At 36.6% G+C, this 22,408-nt stretch overlaps 1 protein-coding gene across 3 annotated transcripts in view; it reads right to left on the bottom strand.

Annotated features, from left to right (window-relative positions):
• Nucleotides 1-9,695, bottom strand: part of LOC107674669 (MKL/myocardin-like protein 2) — a 42,758-nt gene extending 33,063 nt beyond the window's left edge. For all 3 annotated transcript variants that reach the window (XM_016468718.1, XM_016468720.1, XM_016468717.1), the window contains exon 1: nt 9,563-9,695. The gene's annotated coding sequence lies outside the window, so the exon portion shown is untranslated. The remainder of the gene's footprint in view (nt 1-9,562) is intronic.
• Nucleotides 9,696-22,408: the final 12,713 nt, after the last annotated feature.

A 22,408-nucleotide genomic window follows, 5' to 3' on the forward strand; every position in this document is an offset into this window, starting at 1 on the left:
GGATAAAAGCGTCTGCTAAATGATTAAATGTAAATGTAATGCAGATAAATTACAATAAATGGGCAATATTACAAATGATATGCCATTCTGCATATTTATTTTCCACGTATAATTATATTATGAAATATTATTACAATATAAAATAAATGTTTGCCATTTCAATATACTGTATATTAAAAAGTAATTTATACTTGTGATCAAATCAGAATTTTCAGCATCGCTATCCAGTCTTCAGTGTCACATGATCCTTCAGAAATCATTCTAATATGCTGATTTGCTGCTCAAGAAAAAGATTCTTATTATTATCAATGTTGAAAAAAGTTGTGCTGCTTAAAAGTTTTGTGGGAAGTGTTATATTTAAAATAACAGCATTTATTTGAAATAGAAATCTTCTGTAACATTATTAATGTCTTTACTGTCAGTTTTGATTAATTTAATGCAACCTAACAAAATAACAGCATTAATTTCTTTCAAAAATGGCGAATAACCAAATTGCAGAAATATACACCAGTTTCATCTTCCATCTATTACTTTTGATTTCTTTAATGAATGCATAAAAGAATCCAAAATATGTGTACTTGAGGACTTCATGCTTGTTGAGTTCACAACTACTTTCAATGGAATGCAGAGAAAGCAGATTAAGTGACTCTGTGATCTTGTTATCTTTTGCAAATTAAAAACAACAGGTTGATGAATGTCTTAACTCTTCCAGCCATACAAGCCCCGATGACTTGACTAAGCCTTGGCTGGCTTTCTTGCCTACTCAGATTCCCTGCTCTCAATCTTATTCAGTGGAGTTTAAAGACTTTCGGCTGTTTTCTCGCTAAGGATCAGCGGTAAGCCCTCTCAGTGACACTCGGAGATTTCATCTTAGTCCAGCACAATTTCGAAATCTCAAACAGAATTACATGTACAATTTTGAAGAGAAAACTAGGGCCAAATGGGGACATCATTGTACCGCAGTCTGCCAGTAAACTCAATGGTCGGCTCACTGGATTCTTTGCGTTGGGATGCATTTTCACTCCTCCTAGAATAGGAAGTGAAGTATGGAAGCATATAGGTAGCGAAATTCAATTTAAAATGCAATATGCAAAATGGGAATGAAATATTCAAAATGGCATTGTATTTCTGTATTTAAATTGACATTTTCCATTACCCATACGTGCAAAGTTTGGTGCAAATGTAAAATGAAAATTAAATTATATAATTTTACATTTGCCATTTCCAACAGTAGTCTTAATATGTAAATTGCATGCAAATTGCACATTTTAACGCTTTATAAGTTGCGAAATGAAAATGAAAATGTATAACACAAATTGATTTGATATGTGTAACATGTCCAAGCAGAAATGGTAGCAAAATGATCATTTAAATGCTATTTGTCCTAAATGCATTTAGACTAACAGTTAGAACACTTAGGATTGCATTTTCATCCTGACGCCGTGGGATATTTGTAGCAAAATTCAATTTGAAAATGCATTCCGAGCTGACCACGCCCACCCTCCGTCAATCATTGCTTCAAGGCAGGGATTGGCGGAAGCGTGTTACGTTTGGATCGTTTGAAACATGGCGAAATATTGTTACTGAAAAGTGTTATAACATAAGCAAACATAATTATTAAAAAACGCTTTGCACCGTTTTTGTCGGGGCTGAATGCAGCCCAGCTAATTTCAAGACACTGGCGTCACGTGGGTCACCTGCAGTGTAAGACGCTCAAAGCTCAAGACGTTCGGATAGACGTTCGGGTTGACGTTCGATCGGTCGGTCGGTGGTACGAACGTTTGATTTTGGCACGAAGTGCGCGCCATACGAGCGCAGTTGCTCTCCACCGACTGCGCTGATCAAAAGCATGATGGGAAACGACTGACTGACGACACAGCGACGAGTGCTTGCGGTGTTCGGCCAATCACAATGCACTGGGTCAGCTGGCCAATCAGAGCAGACTGCGCTTGTCGGAAGGAGGGACTTTGTAGAAAACGAAGCGTTTGAGAGAGGCGGGGCATAGAGGACCTACAATAATGTACAGTATTTGAAAAATAATGTGTTTTTTGAACATTAAAGCATGTCAACATATTCTGTTACACCAAATACACAAAATAATTATCTTTAAAAAAAGCATCAAATGACCCCTTTAATTTCGCAACTTATAAAGCGTTCAAATTTGCATGCAATTTACATATTAAGACTACTGTTGGAAATGGCAAATGTAAATTATATAATTTCATTTTCATTTTCCTTTTGCACCAAACTTTGCACGTATGGGTAATGGAAAATGTCAATTTAAATACAGAAATACATTGCCATTTTGAATATTGCGTTGCCATTTTGCATATTGCATTGCCATTTTGCATATTGCATTTTAAATTGAATTTCGCTACCTATATGCTTCCATAGTGAAGATGTGCATGACTGAGAACTCAGTGTAAACAACTTTACTCTCCCTACGGAGGGAAATTGTGGTTACACTTTAACTAATATAAAATCACACATCGTAATAGACTTAATAAAACATTCATTTCGCAATTTAAAGGCTGGAAAAAAGGGATTGCCGATGAGAGTGGAAAGTTCTGTTGGTCATCTACTGACATTGCGCAAATTAAAGGACAAAGATGCAGCTCATTTGCATAATGACTAGCGCAAATTAGCAACTATCACAGCCATGTCAAGCACAAAATGGGTTAAGACGTTATTAAAATAATGACACAAATGCCAGTAAATTGATGAATGCAAACCTTAGTAAATCACACTGCATGATTTATTTCAAATGTTATTTTCCCATAAATTTTGCGTCTAAAAGAGAAACTCCAACACATGCATATGCAGCTACAAAAATAACGGTGTCCATACCTTTTTATTGCTAATTTTTCACTGCGTGTCTTTAGTAAATTCTGTCAGGGTTTGCGCCGGTGCGAGCTGTTGGTAAATGTGGCCCAGACGTCATAAACTTGACACCTTTTGTAAATGATTTCAGAGAAAACCATAACACACTAAACGGCTGAGTATCACACACTATTCAAGTTGTCCCAAACACAGCAAAGTCCCACAGAGCATGTGGCTTGTTGCAAATGAAAACAATGTGTTCTCAAACCAGCTCAAAATATTCTCCGATAGAATATCTCTGGATAAAACTAAAGTCTGAAGATAAAAAAAAGCATGAGTCCATCATAAACTACACAATTTCCTGTGAAATCTGTCAATTCTGACAGCCCAAAATCTTTACACTGGCTCTGGCTTTCAGCAACTAGCGTTGACTCAAATCGGGGCAAAAAATGAGTAGTATTCCAGCCTGAAGTCTCTTAATGGAGTTTGTTATGTTGAATGGAAAAAATCCTAGTTGTGTTTCTCAATTGTGTTTATTTAAAATAGTTAACAGTTGTTCCGTAAAGTCCAAACACCGATCCAAGTGGCGTTTGGCGGGACACATTATGGCCATATTACCGCATTACTACACAATGAGAACTTCTCTTCACACAAACACTGAATGACTCATCCACAGTAAAATGGAGGGGGTCAGCTGTGCTGCTAAAAATAGCTGTGAGACCGGCCAGAATAAGCATCAGAAATAAAAAAGAACCCCCTCCAACGCTTTTCCATGTGCGCGAGGAGAATGCAGGCATCAGGAGTCAGCACAAAGAAAACACTGTGAGACCCGCTCGAGTGAGGAAAGGAAAGAGAAAGGGGAAAATTCCTTTACCATTCCCAAAAATTATCCCACATTTTAACTTTCCCAGAAAGCCAGCCAATTCCCAAGAGGCTGTTCCTGAGCACAGCGCACACGGCTCCCACTTCCCCTCATGCCATTGGCCCAGCACAGGGAGTCATTCAACCCAATTAGTAAGACATGCAGTTACTATTTTTTAACAGGTTTCACTGTGAAACGTACATTATCACAAACCTCACGCATCTTTTTCAGAACAGCAGATGTCTGGCAGTCTGATTTATGATCGCTTACCATTTTCATCAAGCAACAATGTGGCAAACAATGACATAAACTTGTTGATCATTTTGTACAATGGCCAGAGTAATGAAATAAGCGATTTCATAGTGTTCTTTTTGGGTAAACAAACATATCAACAACTGATATGCTAACAACTCAAAAACAAACTGGAACAATGACAGCTGGGTCAATAACAAAATAGTGTTCAAGATAAATAATGAGAAAAATCTTTTAAAAATCTATGTGCCTACTCTGTGAATTCATGCTGGTTTTCATGTGGTTTTGAAAACAAACATTTTTATATTTCATTTTCATATTTTTCCACATTATTTTAAGATTAAAATTTTCAGCAAAGGTTTAAATTATATGACTGTAAAATTCCATGTGGTATAACCATAAAGTAAAAAGTAACAACATATTTTTCTTACATCTTGAATACATGTGAGTGTTCATCTTAATCATTATTTTCAAAAAAGGAACAGTTCACGCAAATATGAAAATTTGCCTAAAATGTACTCACCCTCAGGCCATCCAAGACGTAGATGAGTTTGTTTCTTCATCAGAACAGATTTGGAGAAATGTAGCATTACATCACAAACAATGGCTTGAAATTAAAAAAACAAAATGATGGATTTGTTTCTTACAAACACACAGCTTTTCATTTCACACAATGTTAATTAATGGATTGGAGTCGTGTGGATTACTTGTGGATTATTGTGATGTTTTTATCAGCTGTTTGGACTCTCATTCTGACGGCACCCATTCACTGCAGAGGATCCATTGGTGAGCAAGTGATGTAATGCTACATTTCTCCAAATCTGTTCTGATGAAGAAACAAACTCATCTACGTCTTGGATGGCCTGAGGGTGAGTACATTTTCATTTCATTTCATTTTTGGGTGAACTAGTCCTTTAAATATATTCAAGGAAATTTTTTTTAATTACAAATACCGTAAATATTAAATCAAACATCATAATTTTTTGGGGGGAGTCACACCACATAACATTTTGCAACCTGAACCCTGCCATGCAATAAAATCATCTAATAATTTAAGAAACTTCTTGACCTTGACACTCAGTCATGAGGGTACTTTTATGATACCATTTCCTGTTTTATGTTTTTTGCCCCCTGCATGCTTCTGCATTAGGTTGCACCACATGGTTTTGATTTGGCAGACAATATTTATAAAATGTAACAATACATGCTAACTACACTTTTCCATTCTGTAATATATTGAAAGAGGTGGTTCAGAGAGAACAGATATACGAGAAAAACAGGCGCAACCCAATGAGTAATTTCGTGCAACTTTATCAGAACGCATTCCACGCAAGTTCGTTGACCATTTGAGAGGCTTAAATTTTGGTTGGCAGTGCTGACTTACTAATTATGTCGACGGCTTTTGATCTAAGGACACCTGAGCATGGATATGAATCTGGTTCATCAGCATCAAAGCTTGTGAGGTCGCATCACGTGACATCTCAGTGGAATGTTATTGTGTCATGTGAGCAGAGGGCAGAAAAGATATTTGTCCTGATTCTCTTTTCACCAGGCATCCGTTTGAAATATATGAACTAAAAAAAGCCAGGAAGATGTTTAGTTTAACGGAACAGTGATATCTACAAAAGCAATGACCTCATTCTTGTTTGTGAACTTTAACTTTCCAAACTACAGTTCAAATGCACAAAATAACATTTACCTGATGATAACAGGTAACGATAACAACTCTGAGGCCGCAAACTTAAAGTCAAACAGGCGACACAGCAGACTAAGAAAACAATGTCCAGACCACCAGGGACACATCATGCTTACAGCCACTATTAATACCAGGACCTACAGCTTTCAAGTCCTGCTGTAGTCTAAAGGTCCTGTCTTAACTGTGGACATGTGGACATTGACCAGATGATGGAAGGTAGTATCAAAACACGGGCCGTTGTTTTACACAAAGTCAGAATTCCTTTAAATTGATTCACAGACAGGGAACAGTCCTCACCATTCATATTTTCAGCACACGCTGTTTGAGGAAAGACACATGTATGTGAAATATGCTGTGGTGAACTGACACCTGCGGTGGGTAAAATTCAGCCTGTCATCAATAAAGAATGCTTTATTTTTCAAGTCAACGTCCATAGCATGAGCTATATTTAGGCAAGAAAGGACTATGTTGTTCAGATTATAATATTTGATAATTATCATCAGATTAAATCCAAAAACGTGAGCCGAGAAGCTGTGAAAATAAGTTGGAATTTGATGCTATGCAGGCTAACTGGCACGGATAAACAATTAAAACATGTGGCTCTGCCGTTTAAGAGCTGCTTGCAAATATTATTCTTAAATCATAACACACATTCACTATTTTTGACAACTCTGTTTGTCTGGTTTGCCGGACATATTTCCATTAATATGACAAGTTTAATTAAATATCAATAATAAAAATCTGGTTCATCCAGTCCTGGGTGGTTGTCATACTCTTCTTGACAACAGTGACGGCAAATAGACAGAAACACAATAACAGTGCATATACTGTAAGTGTACAGCAACATTGTAGGTCAAAAGGACAAACTGAATTTAGTGAATATATTCAATACTGCAAGAAACGGTGGCTTACGGTTGAGACTATATTTAGGCATAAAGCCGGCCTAATGAAACTTTTTCTACCTGCAGTAGAGACTAATTAGTCAGGCCTGTGGCAGTAAACACTGGGAGTGTTTCAGGCACCACACCTCCACACAAATCACACTGAAGCTAAAGGTCGCTGCATGGGGACGCTCAACAATGCTGCCTTGCAGACACACCCATAATGCCATGTGTGTGTGCATGCTTAACAACATTTTAATGAACTATCAAGACAGTTTCACTTGTTTATGGTAACAAATACTCGACTCAAAGTGCACTCTGTGACCTCACACCTATTGAGTTGGAGCGACACACACAAATGCATTAATCTAAAATGACTTGCACATTTTTTGTTAGAATTCTCTTTGAATGTTTGCGCTGTACATGTATGGAAACCAGTGTACAGGTGCATCTCAATAAATTAGAATGTTGTGGAAAAGTTCATTTAATTCAGTAATTCAACTCAAATTGTGAAACTCGTGTATTAAATAAATTCAATGCACACCACGCAATCAATCAAAATTTAATTAAAGTGTAAATGTAGGTAAATGTAGAGGTTGAATGGGGGTTGGGGGAACAACTGGCCTAAATAAGATTAATCTGCTGATAGTTTTTGAAATCATTAACATTAATGAAAATTTTCCACTCAGTGTAAAATGGGAATAGTGGGAATATATGAAAACATGGAATATCTGAAAAAATTAATATAAATATTTAGCTGTATGCTTTATTACAGACACAAAGAAAATTGTAATTATTTCTATTTAAAATGTATGAATAATGTACAAGAACGTTAAGAGAGATCGAATCAGTACCTTTAAAGGGGTTGTAAAAATATCATAAAATAATCACAACTTGTATATTTCACGATACGCATGAGATGAGAGGAGATTTAAAATTAACATTTAGATGTATATTTAATGTTTATATGTAAATGTACGTAGAATTAACATTAAGATAAAATTTTAATTTGATATTTATACAATACCATGACCAGACATCATCATCCCATATTATTAGTAGGGGTGTGCGATATATATCATCTGCGATAATATCGCAATTGTTGTTTTAACGATGTGCGATTTGACATTATCGAGTATTTTGCAAAAACCATTCAAAACAGCCCTACAGAGCGCACGCATACATTACGTGAACTAATTCCCTGATTAAATGTAAGAATTTGGGATACAACTGTTTGGTGCAGCATTCTATATGTATATACGTATGTTTGGGCTGTTATAAATGTTTAAAAAAGCATTCATATATTATAGAGTTGTTTGGGGTGGGGATAAATTAAACGCGATCTGCGATGACGTCACAATCGTGTTGCATTGTGGTCTATGGAGCGGCCTGAAGTGTGCATATGAAGTAGACTCGCCCCTTGTCGAAATACCCACACTTGAGAGCGTGTGTGCGCGACAGGAAGTAAGTGCGCAAGACTGTCCCAGGTCTTAAAAACGCCAGAGCGCAGTGCCCTTAACGCACACTATCTCGAATACTGCTCTGGAGCGCTATTCGAGGCTTAGTGTATCCCATCATGCATCATGTTCTGGAAATAAATCGTGAGACTTTTTGCCGAGATCTCGCGAGAAGTCACGGAAACCTTTCCAATGCAAGTTAAATAATAATATAATAATTAGATATTACATATAATTTGGTAGAAAAACACTGTTTTTACGTTTTATTGGTGCAAAGATGAGTAGTGGTGATATTTATTTTGTACAACATTTGCAACTGCTTTTTATCACTTAATTAGAAGCACCACAAATTAAAATTGTCATGTTATAGGGACTACCGAACAGACATTTAGAAGTTGATTTTAAAATGCAAAGTATTTAAAATTAAAATAAAGCTATGTAAACACTTGCATTTTTACAACACTACAAGTGTGTCCCATAAGCTAATGAAAAGTTCAACACACACTTGTGGTCTTCATGCTCACTTGAACACTTGGGCCAAATACAGGAAATACGTCATATAAGTAGTCAAGTGGTCAAGTGCAAAGACCGCAAGTGTGGGTATTTGGACAAGGCTTCGCTCCCTCGGTCAAAATCGAGGGGTCGAGGGTCTGTCCCTCGTCCACTTCACTAAGTGGAACTCACTTCAAAATGGCAGCGGGGATTCCCCCGAGGGGAAGTGCTTAGGGAAGTTTGCCAGAGTGTCTAAAAGTGGAGTGGAACGCAGCCATAGTATGTCCCAAAGCTTCCCTACTCTTCTACTACACACTCAAAAGTGTGTACTTTTTCTTCACCAAAAGAGTACATACTTTAAGGGCGTAGTATAAGTAGGCACATTGAGACGCAGCAATAGCCTACTTTTTTTTTTCTTAGATAATTTAATAAATGTGAGGTGTTTATACTTTTTTTTTGTTTATTAACCCATGTATATCAAATGTAAATACAATACAGCATAAAAGCAGGAAATATAACAAGAAACATATATAACAGCCAGGGGTAAAAAAAAACAAAAAACAATTATAATCTAAAAGTAATAATAAAAAAAAAAAAAAAAATAATAAAACAGATAACATATTACAGGGGAATCCTGAAAAATGCACAAGTTAGTGTTTTCCTCGCCTTAGTATTTTCCGATACTGAGAGCGTTTCAAAATATTGTTGCAACTCTCTAATAAACACCTTAAATGCGGCTTATTATAGCAATAGCCTACATATACTAACGCTAATAAAAAGGGATGACGTCATCTGAACTTTCTACCCTGAACTAACGCCACTATTATCAATGTAATAGTGCTTCTAAATATTCCCTAAAATTACTCTAAAGAGTTCCGAAAGTGACATGACACTGTTCCAGCAGCAAACAAAAAAATCCACATAACAGTCCTTCTGTTACACAAGAGTTCAGTTTATGACTCATTATTCTGAATTATCGCGCAGGTATTTAATATAGTGTCACTTTCAATTTATTACAATGACTGGAGTGTCATTCACTCACGCGCTCGCAAGTTAGGATACATTTTATAGATACACAAATAAAACTGGATAAATATCTTACCGTTTTTTGGCTTCCAAATTAAACGTGTTCCCTTTGATGACACATCCAGAATGCAATAAAATCCCGACAGGACATTTATTTTCTTTCTTTACTGGAGTAGCAGTTGTTACAGTGGGTAAAGATGGCCGCTCTGATTGTGTTTAGCCGGTGATGTAATGAAGTTGTGTTAACCCTTCACAACACTTCCGAAGCCAACTGACACCACATCGAAGTGAAACGTAATAAAAGTAATTCATATAGTAATTCATATAATATCTTATTCTGAAAGATAAACGTAAACAACCGTCTACACGCAGAAATGCACATATATGCCCAGAGGTGTAAAAAAAAAGTGATATTATAGCCTACTGTAAGAAAAATGTGTCAAAATGTCTTTTAATTAAAAGTCTAAATATCTTATCAAAAGCTTGTATTTTTTGTGTTAATGAAGAAAAAAAAACTTTTCACATTCAATTGTAGGCCTTTTTACCCCTAGCTTTTGAAAATGGCTGATAAAGATTTTCCCTCTCTCTGATGCACACGATTGAGTCAAATCACGTTAAACTTAAATCTCTGTCCTGAAAACTATTAACTGAAATTTATCAAAGCAGATTTTTATAGATGTTTTACATTTAAATATATATATAGAAAGGTGTCATGGAGTAAAGTACTCTTTTTTTAATTAAATAATTACTCAAGTACTTTGCACCCCTGATAATGTCATAGGACTGGTTATTAGTGTGCTGCTGAGAGATTCATAGCTCATATCAGTTATAGACCCTGACGTGAACCGTTACCCTATAGCCTACTGTTAAATGTCTGTCATCAGTCCAAGTGAGCTCAGTAAATAAACAGGCAAAATGACATAAAGAAAAATAAAATGAAGCTATGAACAAAGATAAATATAAAATAAATAAATAAATAAAAATACACTGAATTTTATCCCTGTGTTTGTATGACACTGCCATCTGGTGTGCTTTCAAAGTCAGTTCATACCCGACATGTGATCATTATGAACATATCCAAATATAATAACAGAAACATTTCTTGAGGAACTGATACAGCTGTGGGAAGCATACCAACTCACTTACACAACTAGATTCAAGTTCCTTGTTACTGAATTTTCAAAGTATCTTTTCAAAACATAGTAATATGTTGCATTTAGGTACCAATACTTTAGGTACAAATATGTATACAATATGTATAAATATGTTTACAAAGATGTACCTTTTGAATGGGTACCTTCCCAGTGACAGCTTTTGTATCTTTTTGAGAGTTAAAATGATAGTTCACCCAAAAACTGTCATAAGTTACTCACCCTTTACATTCCAAACCTGTATGACTTTCTTTCTTCTGTGGAACATAAAAGAAGATATTTTGAAGAATCTTGTAACCAACCAGTTTTGGTTCCAACTGGCTTCCATAGTATTTTTTGACCATACAGTGGAAGTCAATGTGAATCGAAATTGTTTTGTTGCCAACATTCTTCAAAATATCTTCATACAGTTTTGGAATGAAATGAGAGTGAGTAGATGATGACAGAATCTTCACTTTTGGGTGAACTATCCCTTTAACAGAAACATGCAAAGGCAGACCAAGTATTAAGATATTCAATCTTAATAAGTATTCACAATATTTGTGATTACCTCAGTATGTTTGAGAGTAAATGCATGTGATATCGGATTGCTTATTGCAAGCCAGTGTTTATGGTGTTGAACTGTGGCCTCAAAGTAACATGAGGCAAGTTGTGAACCCAGCAGGTAATTTCTTAAAAGTTTACAATATAATACTTGAGATGAATCATACAACTCTTGGTTTACCCAAACACTTCAGGATCACACCATCTTAATACACTTTGCAAGTGGCCTTATGTTTCAACAGCCATTTAGAAAGCAGTAGGCCTAGATTACAGATAATTTGCAAACCAAACTGGAGCCAACATAACAACAAACTTCAGTAACATGGTGTGAGTCATAAGAAAGGTTGCTCTTTTCCCCTCTCTCTCTTTCTGTTTCTCCTGCTTCCATTTCTCATGTCTACTCCCACATAGTTGGTTCAGGATGATCATGTCCCACATTGCCCACACTTCCCCACTGATGGAGGTGTGAGGCTTAATCGCGGCCCAGAATAGTGTGTGGTTTGGGGAAGGGCGGGGAGGCAGGCTGGATGCCAGCCGTATTTCTGAGAGTGCTGGCGTGAGATGTGACTCATTGTAGTGCTGTGTGTCTTTACATCCTGCTTCACACATAGTGAGATGATGGGCAGGATAGAACCCCAGCTGCATGAGAGACTTTGGGGCACCAACAACTGATTATTCATTTAGATTACAATCTATGAATGCAACCACAAAACAGTCTGAGTTTGTGTTGCAGCTGCGCCCTGGCGATCAGGTCATGCACACATGTTGTGCACCAACGTTCATGTTTGATTCTAGCCAATTCCCAATTCTGATTCCTCTAAGTTGTACATAAAACACGATTAACATAAAACAGATGATTATGGGGAAATAGACTGAAGAATGAAGGAGTGCTGCTCTTCAAAATTAATCTGGCTTACTTATGCACCATTTGGTTTATATGGTGGTGGGAAGACTGACCCAGTGATTTTCAACACCTGCTCTTTCTTTTCCGGGTGACAGTTTGCATCCAGTCAGAGATAATAATGTAGACTGCAGCACAGTTTACCATTTAGATTTACCTTGTACCACTGCAAAAAAAGGAAAAACACTTGAGATGCCATTTAGGATTCTTCTGATGGTCAGAATGGTTGAATCTTTTTTTTTTTAAAGAACATTTTTGAAAGAAATTAATAATTTTATTCAGCATGTATTAAATTGATCAAAAATAACAGTAAAGACTTTTTAATGTTAAAACATTTCTGTTTTAAATAAATGCTGTTTTGAGCTTTCCATTTATTGAAGAATCCTAAAAAACAGCATCACTGTTTCCACATAAATATTAAGCAGCACAACTGTTTTCAAGACTGAAGACTGAGAAATGATGCAGAAAATTCACAGGAACAAATTACATCTTAAAATATATTCAAACAGAAAACAGTTATTTTAAGTTGTAATAATATTTCACAATATGAAAGCATCTGTTTAAAATAACAGTCCATGTTGAATTGATGAACATGCCTGGATAATACAAATATAATTATTATTCAGCATTGATATCATTTGTAAATTACTCTTACTTGCGAACAAAGATGCTTAATAATAATTTGAATTAGCAGTGCTCACAGATATTATAACATGCATAAGAATGACCGCGCTATTGATGGAGCTCTTGTGCATTTACTATGTCAGCAGCAGCAGAGGGCAGTATAGTATTTCTGTTTTGTTTAATGATCTACTTTTTTTTTTGGACATTACAAAATTAGACATTCTGTTTTGATCCTTTAAACCAGAACAAAATGATTTCTCAAGGAAAAATGCATGTCTCGGTATTGAAGAAACTGGGGAAATCAAAAGGAGAGTGTGGAGGCCAAATTTTCAGCACATACCAAGAGAATTAGAAACTCTAAATTTCACTTGTTGGTCAGTTCTTGCTCAAAACAAAGCATCAGTGGCAAATTATTCAAATTAGTCTGTAAAATTAATGTATTTGATTGCATAAAGAGATTCACAGATTATCATATTCTCATTATAATACCTGTCACCATGCTGACATTCACACATTTATTCTACTTTATACAATAATCCAAGGTGAAATGATCCATGATACTGACAATGACCCTCATTTTTAATGATAAAATGGATGAACAAATGCACAGACACATGTACAAACACCACTTAATTGTGAAATGTTTATTGATGGGAAAGCATATGCTGTCTGACGGCGTCAGAAAGTGAGTATGGGGGAGGATTGGGGAGCTTTATTTGGTGTGTAATGAAACCCTTCTCGATGGATGGAGGCTGAAAGCTGAACATCTGCATCTAATTTAGTGCCCCTCCTATTATGACGACAATATGTCGCCGTTTATAGCTGAACCGATCATGCCATCCGTGAATTTTTACAGTGCAACGGTTAAAGTCCTTCCAGGCTTCAGAATTCACGCCACATCCTGCAAGCGTCCATAATGACATCCCATGGTGGAGCGAAATGTCGCATTGTTAATTGACATGCAGTGTGTGCGTCCATCATGCCAACTAGACCGGAGGGTGTGAGTGTGACCTTGAAGATTCGACTAAGTGAGAGCAGAAATATGAAGACCCAACCGCTGGGTTGAAGAAGTTGGGTTATTAGTGATTTATTAAAGTACAGAAAGTAAAAAAAACCAAACAAACAAAAAAAAAAACAACATGAAGTGACTTCACAAGCATAAGTGAAATATGGTGTCATCATCCAGAAAGTCTAAAATAATAGTAGGCCTAATATATATTTTTAAAACATTTACTCAGTTGCTCTAAAGCCATATTTTTTTTCTTCATTAAAATTTCCCATCGATCTCACGTTTAGGTTCAGATAGAAAGGAAAGGGAAGTCTGTTCCTTACACAAAATCTTATAACTTCAGAAGACTATATAGCACACCAGACATTCAGCATGGATACTTTCATGATAGTTTACAGTAATTGTATTATTGTGTGCGTGTTCCTTTTTTGGAACATTTACAACATCACTGTAAATAAAGAGCTTTGTAAAAACTATTTAAAAAATCCTGCTGTTCCACAGAAAAATAACGGTGGTAAATAATGTAATTAATGACTTAATTAAAAATGTTCAGTAAGACCGGAAGGATTTTTTGTTTTTTTAAAGAATATGCTCACATATTCTCTTATGCTCACAAAAGTTGCATTTATTTGATATGAAAAATACATTAAAAACAGAATTATTGTGAATTATTATTACAATTTAGGATAACTGTTTTCTATTTTAATATAGCTGTAATGAGTAGTCCACTGAATGGCAAGTTGAAGAACTCAAGTGCAGTTTTATTTAACAGAGTGAAATCCAAAATCCAAACATAATCCACACAGAGACTTGCCTTGAACAGAGTTGACTTGAACAGACATGACTTGAACAGACTTGACTTGGCTCGTGGACAGGAGAGGCCTCTGGGGCAGACTCGTGGACAGGAGAGGCTTCAGGAGCAAATTCATGGAGAGGCCTCTGGAGAGCAGTGTGCAGCCCACATGCTCAAAATGGTGATCGCCATTACAGGAAGGGCAGCAGAGGGTGGAAGGACCTCTAAGATGGCTGGGCTTGAGAGCGCTGACGTCACCGGGATGTCTGCAGCTCTCACTGACATCAGTGGTGAATCCATCACGCTAGCAATCAGTCTTTTCAGTCCTAGCCCAAGCTCCGCAACCGAAAAATCAAAACCAAAAAATCCTTAGGGGAAACTTGCTTGGCAGTCGTGGCGTGACGAGGCTCTGATGTGAAGGCCATGGTGAGGCGAGGCTCAGGCGTGACGGCTATCTTGCGATGAAGCTCTTGAATGGCGGCCATGTTGTGAAGAATCTCTTGAGTGGCCAGCATGACGTGAGCAGGCCCTGGAGTAGCAGACATGACGTTAGCAGACTCTGGCTTGGCAGACATAATGTGATCAGGCTTTGACTTAGTAGACATGACATGAGTAAACTTCGACTCTTGACAGACGTGACGTGAGCAGACTCTGGCTTGACAGACATGAACAGGCCCTGGCTTGACAGACATTACGTGAGCAGACTCTGGCTTGGCAGGCGTGACGTGACGTGAAGAGGCCTTGGTGTAGTAAACGTGACATGAGCAGGCTTTGGGGTAACAGGCATGACGTGAGCAGGCTGAGGCTTGGCAGACATGATGTGAGCAGGCTTTGGCGTAGCAGGCATGACGTTAGCAGGCTTTGGCGTAGCAGGCATGACATGAGAAGGCTGTGGCTTGGCAGACATGATGTGAGCAGGCTTTGGCTTGACTGGCGTGACGTGAGCAGGCTTAGGCTTGACAGGCATGACGTCAACAGATTTTGGGGAAGTGTCATGTTCCTCCTCCATGACACCCACAGTGAAAGCAGACCCACTCAACCGCAATGCAAAGTCTATATATTGCTCAAGAGTCCAGTGAGGAGTATTGTGTGGCATTAAACTTGATATGTCTTTAATTAAACCAAAACGAAAAATGTCTTTTAGGAAGGTTTAATTGAAGTCTACCTGGTAGTGAAGCTCACAGAACTCAGCCACGTAATAATCCTCTATGGGTAGGTCTCCCTGTCGGAGACTAACTAGGCGATATGCTGGGTTCATGGTGGCTGGTCATGTATTCTGTAATGAGTAGTCCACTGAACGGCAAGTTGAAGAACCCAAGTGCAGTTTTATTTAACAGAGTGAAATCCAAAATCCAAACATAATCCACACAGAGACTTGACTTGAACAGACATGACTTGGCATGGAACAGACTAGACTCACTGACAGCAGGCTACATACATTCAATACACGACGAGAGACAATGGCAACATGATGGCTACTTATAGCAAACAATACATGTCACATGACAAGAACCAACCAATGAGAGACAGGAGACATGACTAAGACAACCAATGAGAACATGACACATGAACCAAGGAACCAATCAGAACATAACACAGACAAGGGACTCACATGACATGATCACATGGGGGCAAGGAACACATGACAGGAAACTAAACTAAGAGCATGAATACAAAGCAAAAGACATGAACACCAACTCAACCCAAAACAAACCCTGACAATAGCTCAATCTAATTTATTACTGTGATATCAAAGCATTTTCAGCATCATTACTCCAGTCTTCAGTGTCAAATGGTCCTTCAAAAATCATTCTAATATGCTGATTTGCTGCTCAAGAAACATTTCTTATTAATAACAATGTTGAAAACAGTTGTGCTGCTTAATTTCTTTTTGTGGAATCTGTGATACATATTTTTCATTATTTATTGATGAATGGGAAAAAAAACACCATTTACTTTAAATAGAAACTATTTGTAACATTACAATTTTTTTCTGTCATATTTTTCAACAGTATACTGTAAGTACATTTTCATGGTGACATCTCTGACTCATTAAATCATAGTTGGTGGACTAAATGTTTTGAGAGTCACTCACTGGTCAGAGTATCACAGTTTCTTTTAGACAACAAAAGTCTGGACTGGCTTTGATTTGAACAACAAAAGAGAAATGTCTTAAACAGCGATTATGTGACAAATAAAACCCTTTTTTTTATCATGTCTCTGATGATAGATATGCAGGCATCTCTGATCTGGGGCTTACCATGCAATTTACTGCAATAGCGTACAGCTGAAACCACACACAGCATCAAAAAATTCTCTAGTATCTTTCTTTTCAGGCATTTTATTTTTAAACCGTACAACTGGTTATTTATGCAGCAACTGAAGCTGGGTCTGTGTACGTTTTGATAGTTTATTTTTCAATTAGATTTTTTATGTCAATGGCGATTGACAAAAAACAAGATTTCGGCAGGATTTTTTGGGCGAGGCTGAAATCATGTCTTGATGACGCACTGGAGCCACTGAGCATGGTCCCTCGCCTAACATTATAAGAGGTGTGTTTGGCTTGAATGTGCCAGATCTAAGGCTTAAGAAGGAGAAGGAGCAGCCTTCCCTTTCATCGCCGTCACTCCGTGTTGATTTTTGAATGAGATTGATAGGGACTGCAGACGACAGTCCCGCAGCGATGTCACGGTAGGAATCAATCATTGATGGTAACGTGACGGTGGCGTATGTGAGAAATTTTTAAAAATTGATGTGTGATAAGTACATCTGAACTACGTGCATTGCCTTACAAGATGCCTGATACATACTTCATCTCCATGTACGTCATTAAGTTATTTCCCAACAAGTGGCAATAGTGCATAATAATTGTGGCATGATAAAGTCTATTTCATGTTCGATAACTTTTCTGTTTAGCTGTTACGTTGGTGTTGAAGTGAAGTACAGCACATTAATGTTCAGTCAAGGCCCTTCTTTTTGCTTGGATGCTACAAAAAATGCGGAAGCCCTAAGAGGCCATGCATGATTTCTGCATGAATGATTTTTCTTGTTTTCTTGTGATCTCAACATAAAAGAGCGACAATTTAACAGAAATAAAGTTTCTTTATAAAAGTTATTTATATTAGACATTCATTAGACATTCGATCTTCAACATTAAATGACGTGGAGAACAAAGTCATTCTGAGCAAACATGCTTACGATTTGTGAAAAATGTTACATATTTTACAAGGTGGCAAATTCGTAGGAATTCGAACGAAGGACCACACCTAAGCCCGCCCCTAAACTTAACTGTCCCAGAAATCGTACAACTCCACACAGCTAAATAAAACAGGCTGGGTGCAGACTGATATCTCTGAAATAAATATTTTCTGTGAAATCCTTCTTCTCTAGGATGCAGAGAAGAAAGCCCAATCTAGGACCTGCCCTGTACAGTATAAGAATCGGTACTGCTATAGCAGCAGAGGACTATTATTTTATTGAACAGAACTGAGGAACAACAAGTTTCAGATTTCGCCGTTTTCTCGTTTCTGCTTATTTAATTTCAAACTGAAAAACAAACTATCAAAACGTACATGGACCAAGCTGTCACAATGAAAATGTCATCCAATGCAAAAACAAGAAAACATGCTGCTTCAAATAGCTGTAAATCAGTTTGACCTAGAGATAATATCTAGTTTTCAGAGCGAGAGTGTTTGAAGTCACACATTCTAATCATAATATGTGTAAAATTGTAAAATCTGATATGCAATCTAAATGTCACAAGGGAATGTGTTGACAAAAACACTGCTAAAGCTTTCCTCATGCCTGACAAGCAGATGTCCTGATCAACCTCGAGGAGATGAAAAACATAATTTACCAGTCTCCATAACACATTCATAACTGCAGCAGGCTATAAAGCCAAGGAAAGTTCTTGGTTTTATAAGACGCCAAAGTCATTCCAGTACTGTTTTGAAGATTTCTTTCTTTCTTGTTTAAGTTTGTGTTTATCATAATGCAAATATGATAAAATGGTGAACTGAAAGAATAGCCTATTTCGAATTTTAAATTCATATTTGTCCCATCTTTTGTTTTGAAGTAGCACATGTTGATAATGCTACTTTGATTGGATGTGTTCTTAGTAAACAAGCATTTCAGAATGAGAAATCATATATTCTCTACCTATACAGGCCATGGTGATGAAAAATAAAACAACATGGGAGAAAAACATATTTCAATGGTGTTGCTTTCACTCGCAAAACTTTTGCGTTCTATTGCAAACTTATTGCATTTCCCTGAGAAACTGCATCCACTCACAAAAGTTTTGAGATGGTAATAATAATAATAGGTGGGAAGAAAAATGATATTTCAGTGATTTTGCGAGTGAATGCAAAGTTTCTCAGGGGAACAATACTTCTGTGAGAGAACGAATAAACATTTTTCCTCCATCTTATATTATTTTCTCATCACCATGTCCTCTTAGGAGGCTCAGTATAAAACATATATCTTTACCCTTTGAAAAAAGTATACTAAAATGTATTTGAAATACATTTATTTTGTGTTATAAGTATACTACAAATACATTTACATATTTCCTGCTTAATAAAAATACCCTGCAATTGTACATTTAAAGACTGATATTATACAGAGATCATACAATCTTTATTAATAGTGATATTAAAACACATTTTCGGCATAATATTAAGAAATGTGCATTGTGCAATAAAGAAATACTCCAAATAACGTTTAATTACAATTTTATATCAGTAATTCTTAAATAAATATGTTAATGGATTTGAAGTAGTCACCTTTATTTGTATAGTGCTTTATTCAATACTGATTGTATACAGTATACTTAGTATGAAATAAATGTATTTTAAAAAATATTATGGCATATGATTTTTTACTAGGGTAATAAGCATCAAATAATGACAAAACTAACAAAAGTCCTTATATGTGTCTTTAACTTTATCTTTTTCAAATAAATGCTCTCCTTTTGAACCAAGAATCCTGAAAGAAATGTTTCTTGAGCAGCAAATCAGCATATTAGAATGATTTCTGAAGGATCATGTGACACTGAAGACTGGAGTAATGATGCTGAAAATTCAGCTTTGCATCACAGAAATAAATTACATTTTAATATATATTAAAATATGAAAACAGCTATTTTAAATTGTAATAATCTTTCACAATAGTACAGCTTTTACTGTATTTTTAATCAAATAAATGCAGCCTTGGTGAACATAAGAGACTCATATACTACTCAAATAGTGAATCCAATGACCGGGAATGTTGTCCTAGGATCTGTGACTGCCATGGGCTTAATTTTGATTCGACCCTGTGAATTTAAGCGATGGATCTGCATGAATCCACACAGGAGCCAGAGACTGATCATGTGAAACAGCAGCTATTAAACACCCTGAGTGGAAAGGGCTTGTTCTACTTATTAAAGAGAAACAAATCTAATTTAATTTCTTTAGTTTGAGGGAAAGTGTGTTAACTTTGAATTGATCTTATTTTCTTACCATCAGTAGCTTTTTTTTTCATTTAGTGTTGTTTTCAGGTACACTAATTGCAGTGACAATTGCTGAGGTGTTAAATGGGGTTAAGCACCTCGCTCAAAGGCCCAGCGGTGATAAAGCGGAACTGTGATTTTAATATGGTTTCTGGGTCGCCCCTGCTTAAACTAAAAGTGCAACTTTTGTTTCAGAGCCCTAGATGATTAACCATTAGGCTGCTGTCGGTGAAGTGTGACAGAAGAGCAGCCAAGAGGAATTACTCCAGTGCTTGGTTACGCCTGTTGTCCCTAGATTAGTGTTTTTTCATTCTTCCTTCTGAAAATGCATGTTTTAATAATTCATCCTCAGATAAACAACCCTAGCACCTGCAATACTTCATCTGGCAGTCAAAAAGAAAAGAAAAAAACAACACACACAGTGAGAAACTACTTTTAGAGATTATAGTTTATCTCTATGGTAGATGCTGGTGCTGCTGCAAGTGTAACAAGCTTGTCAGGTTTGATTCTGCCGAAAAGACTGAGGCAATAAAACCTGAGAAATATTGTTTGCAGGCAGGATCAGGGAGATATACGACTTGAGAAAGTAAATTTACCCGGAGAACAAAATGGGAGCAAAACAAATAGACATCCTAGCTCAGATGAAATAGTGCATTCAGTGTAGTAGAGAGTGAGAGAAAAAAAAGTGCTGGAAAAATAAATTGTAAGGTCTGCCAGCATTAAGACAGATGGGGAATGTTTGAGGGCGCTGACAAACGGTGACAGTATCAGTGCTTTGAAATGTAGTGCTGGTGTCACTGTCTCATTAAAACAACCCCAAGACATCCAAAATGATGAAATGCATGCATGTTTTATGGGATGTGAATTTCAAAAGAAAAGTAAACTTATGACTGATGATCACTGGGACTAAAAACACGCCCAGGTCTTGAGCACTAGGTGCAGATGAAGTTAACTAGCTGCTATTTGATAGAGGCCACTTGGATTTGATCTATATGTAAGGCGGTCGAGTGCATTATGCACTCAGGGCTGTAGCTGAGTCTCTTGTCCTTGACTATTATTAATTGTGCATTTACAGAATGTTCTTGTCTTTGTCAATGAAATATGACCATAGTGTTTGAGGTCAACTTTTGTGAAACTTGGCAATGGGTGTCATTTGTAAGAATAAGGAGCAATTTATAATGCAGTTCCCCTGAGGAGCTGTCCTCATGCTTTTTCAAATACTGAAACACTACAAGGTTGTCAAGCATGTCAATAATACTAGTACTAGTACTAATACTAATACTAATATTAATACTAATATCCATTACAGACAAGAACAATATTACTTGATAATAAATATAATATGTGACCCTGGACCACAAAACCAGTCTTAAGTCGCTGGTGTGTATTTGTAGCAATAACCAAAAATACATTGTATGGGTCAAAATTATAGATTTTTCTTTTATGCCAAAAATCATTAGGATATTAAGTAAAGATCATGTTCCATGAAGATATTTTGTAAATTTCGTACTGTAAATATATCAAAACTTCATTTTTGATTAGTAATATGCATTGCTAAGGACATCATTTGGACAAATTTAAAGGCGAATTTCTCATTATTTAGATTTTTTTGCACCCTCAGATTCCAGATTTTCAAATAGTTGTTTCTCTGCCAAATATTGTCTTATCCTAACAAACCATACATCAATGGAAAGCTTATTTATTCAGCTTTCATATGATGGATAAATCTCAATTTCGGAAATTCGGTCATATGATGCTGCTAAAAAGAACATTATTTTGTGTATTTGGTGTAATGAAATGTGTTTATGCGGTTTAAAGTTAAAAAAACGCATTATTTTCCACATACTGTACATTATTGTTTCTCCTCTATGCCCCGCCTTTTTGAAACGCGTCAATTTTTACAAAGCTCATCGGTCTGAAAAAGCGAGGTGTGCTGTGATTGGCCAGTTATCCAGTGTGTTGTGATTGGCCGAATACCTCAAGTGTGAGACGGAAATGTTACGCCCCTCACATACTGTTGATGCCGTGTCCCGGCCGGAGCGACGAGACAAAAACATTAAAACCCATTACAAACGAGGCATTTGTTGCATCCAGTGGGGACATAATTACTGATTATAATGACTTATACTGTCGTTTTACGCGTTGCGTTGCATTGCGCCGCGTAAACATAAAACCATGTCTATAAAGAATATCTCTTTGGATTTGAGACTTTAGTCTTTGCAAATTTACAGATCTTCTTTATGCATCAAGAGCTTGTAACACTCCAAAGAGAAAGGAAAAAATAAAATTGCATCATATGACCCCTTTAAGACTGGTTTTGTGGTCCAGGGTCACATATTAGCATCAGTAGTAGTCGCAGCACTAGTAGTAGACACTGTGATCATTATATATTATAAAAAGCAATTTTATA

The sequence above is a fragment of the Sinocyclocheilus anshuiensis genome, unplaced genomic scaffold (genome assembly GCF_001515605.1).
Source record: "Sinocyclocheilus anshuiensis isolate Anshui unplaced genomic scaffold, SAMN03320099.WGS_v1.1 scaffold152, whole genome shotgun sequence".
Lineage (NCBI taxonomy): Eukaryota > Metazoa > Chordata > Actinopteri > Cypriniformes > Cyprinidae > Sinocyclocheilus > Sinocyclocheilus anshuiensis.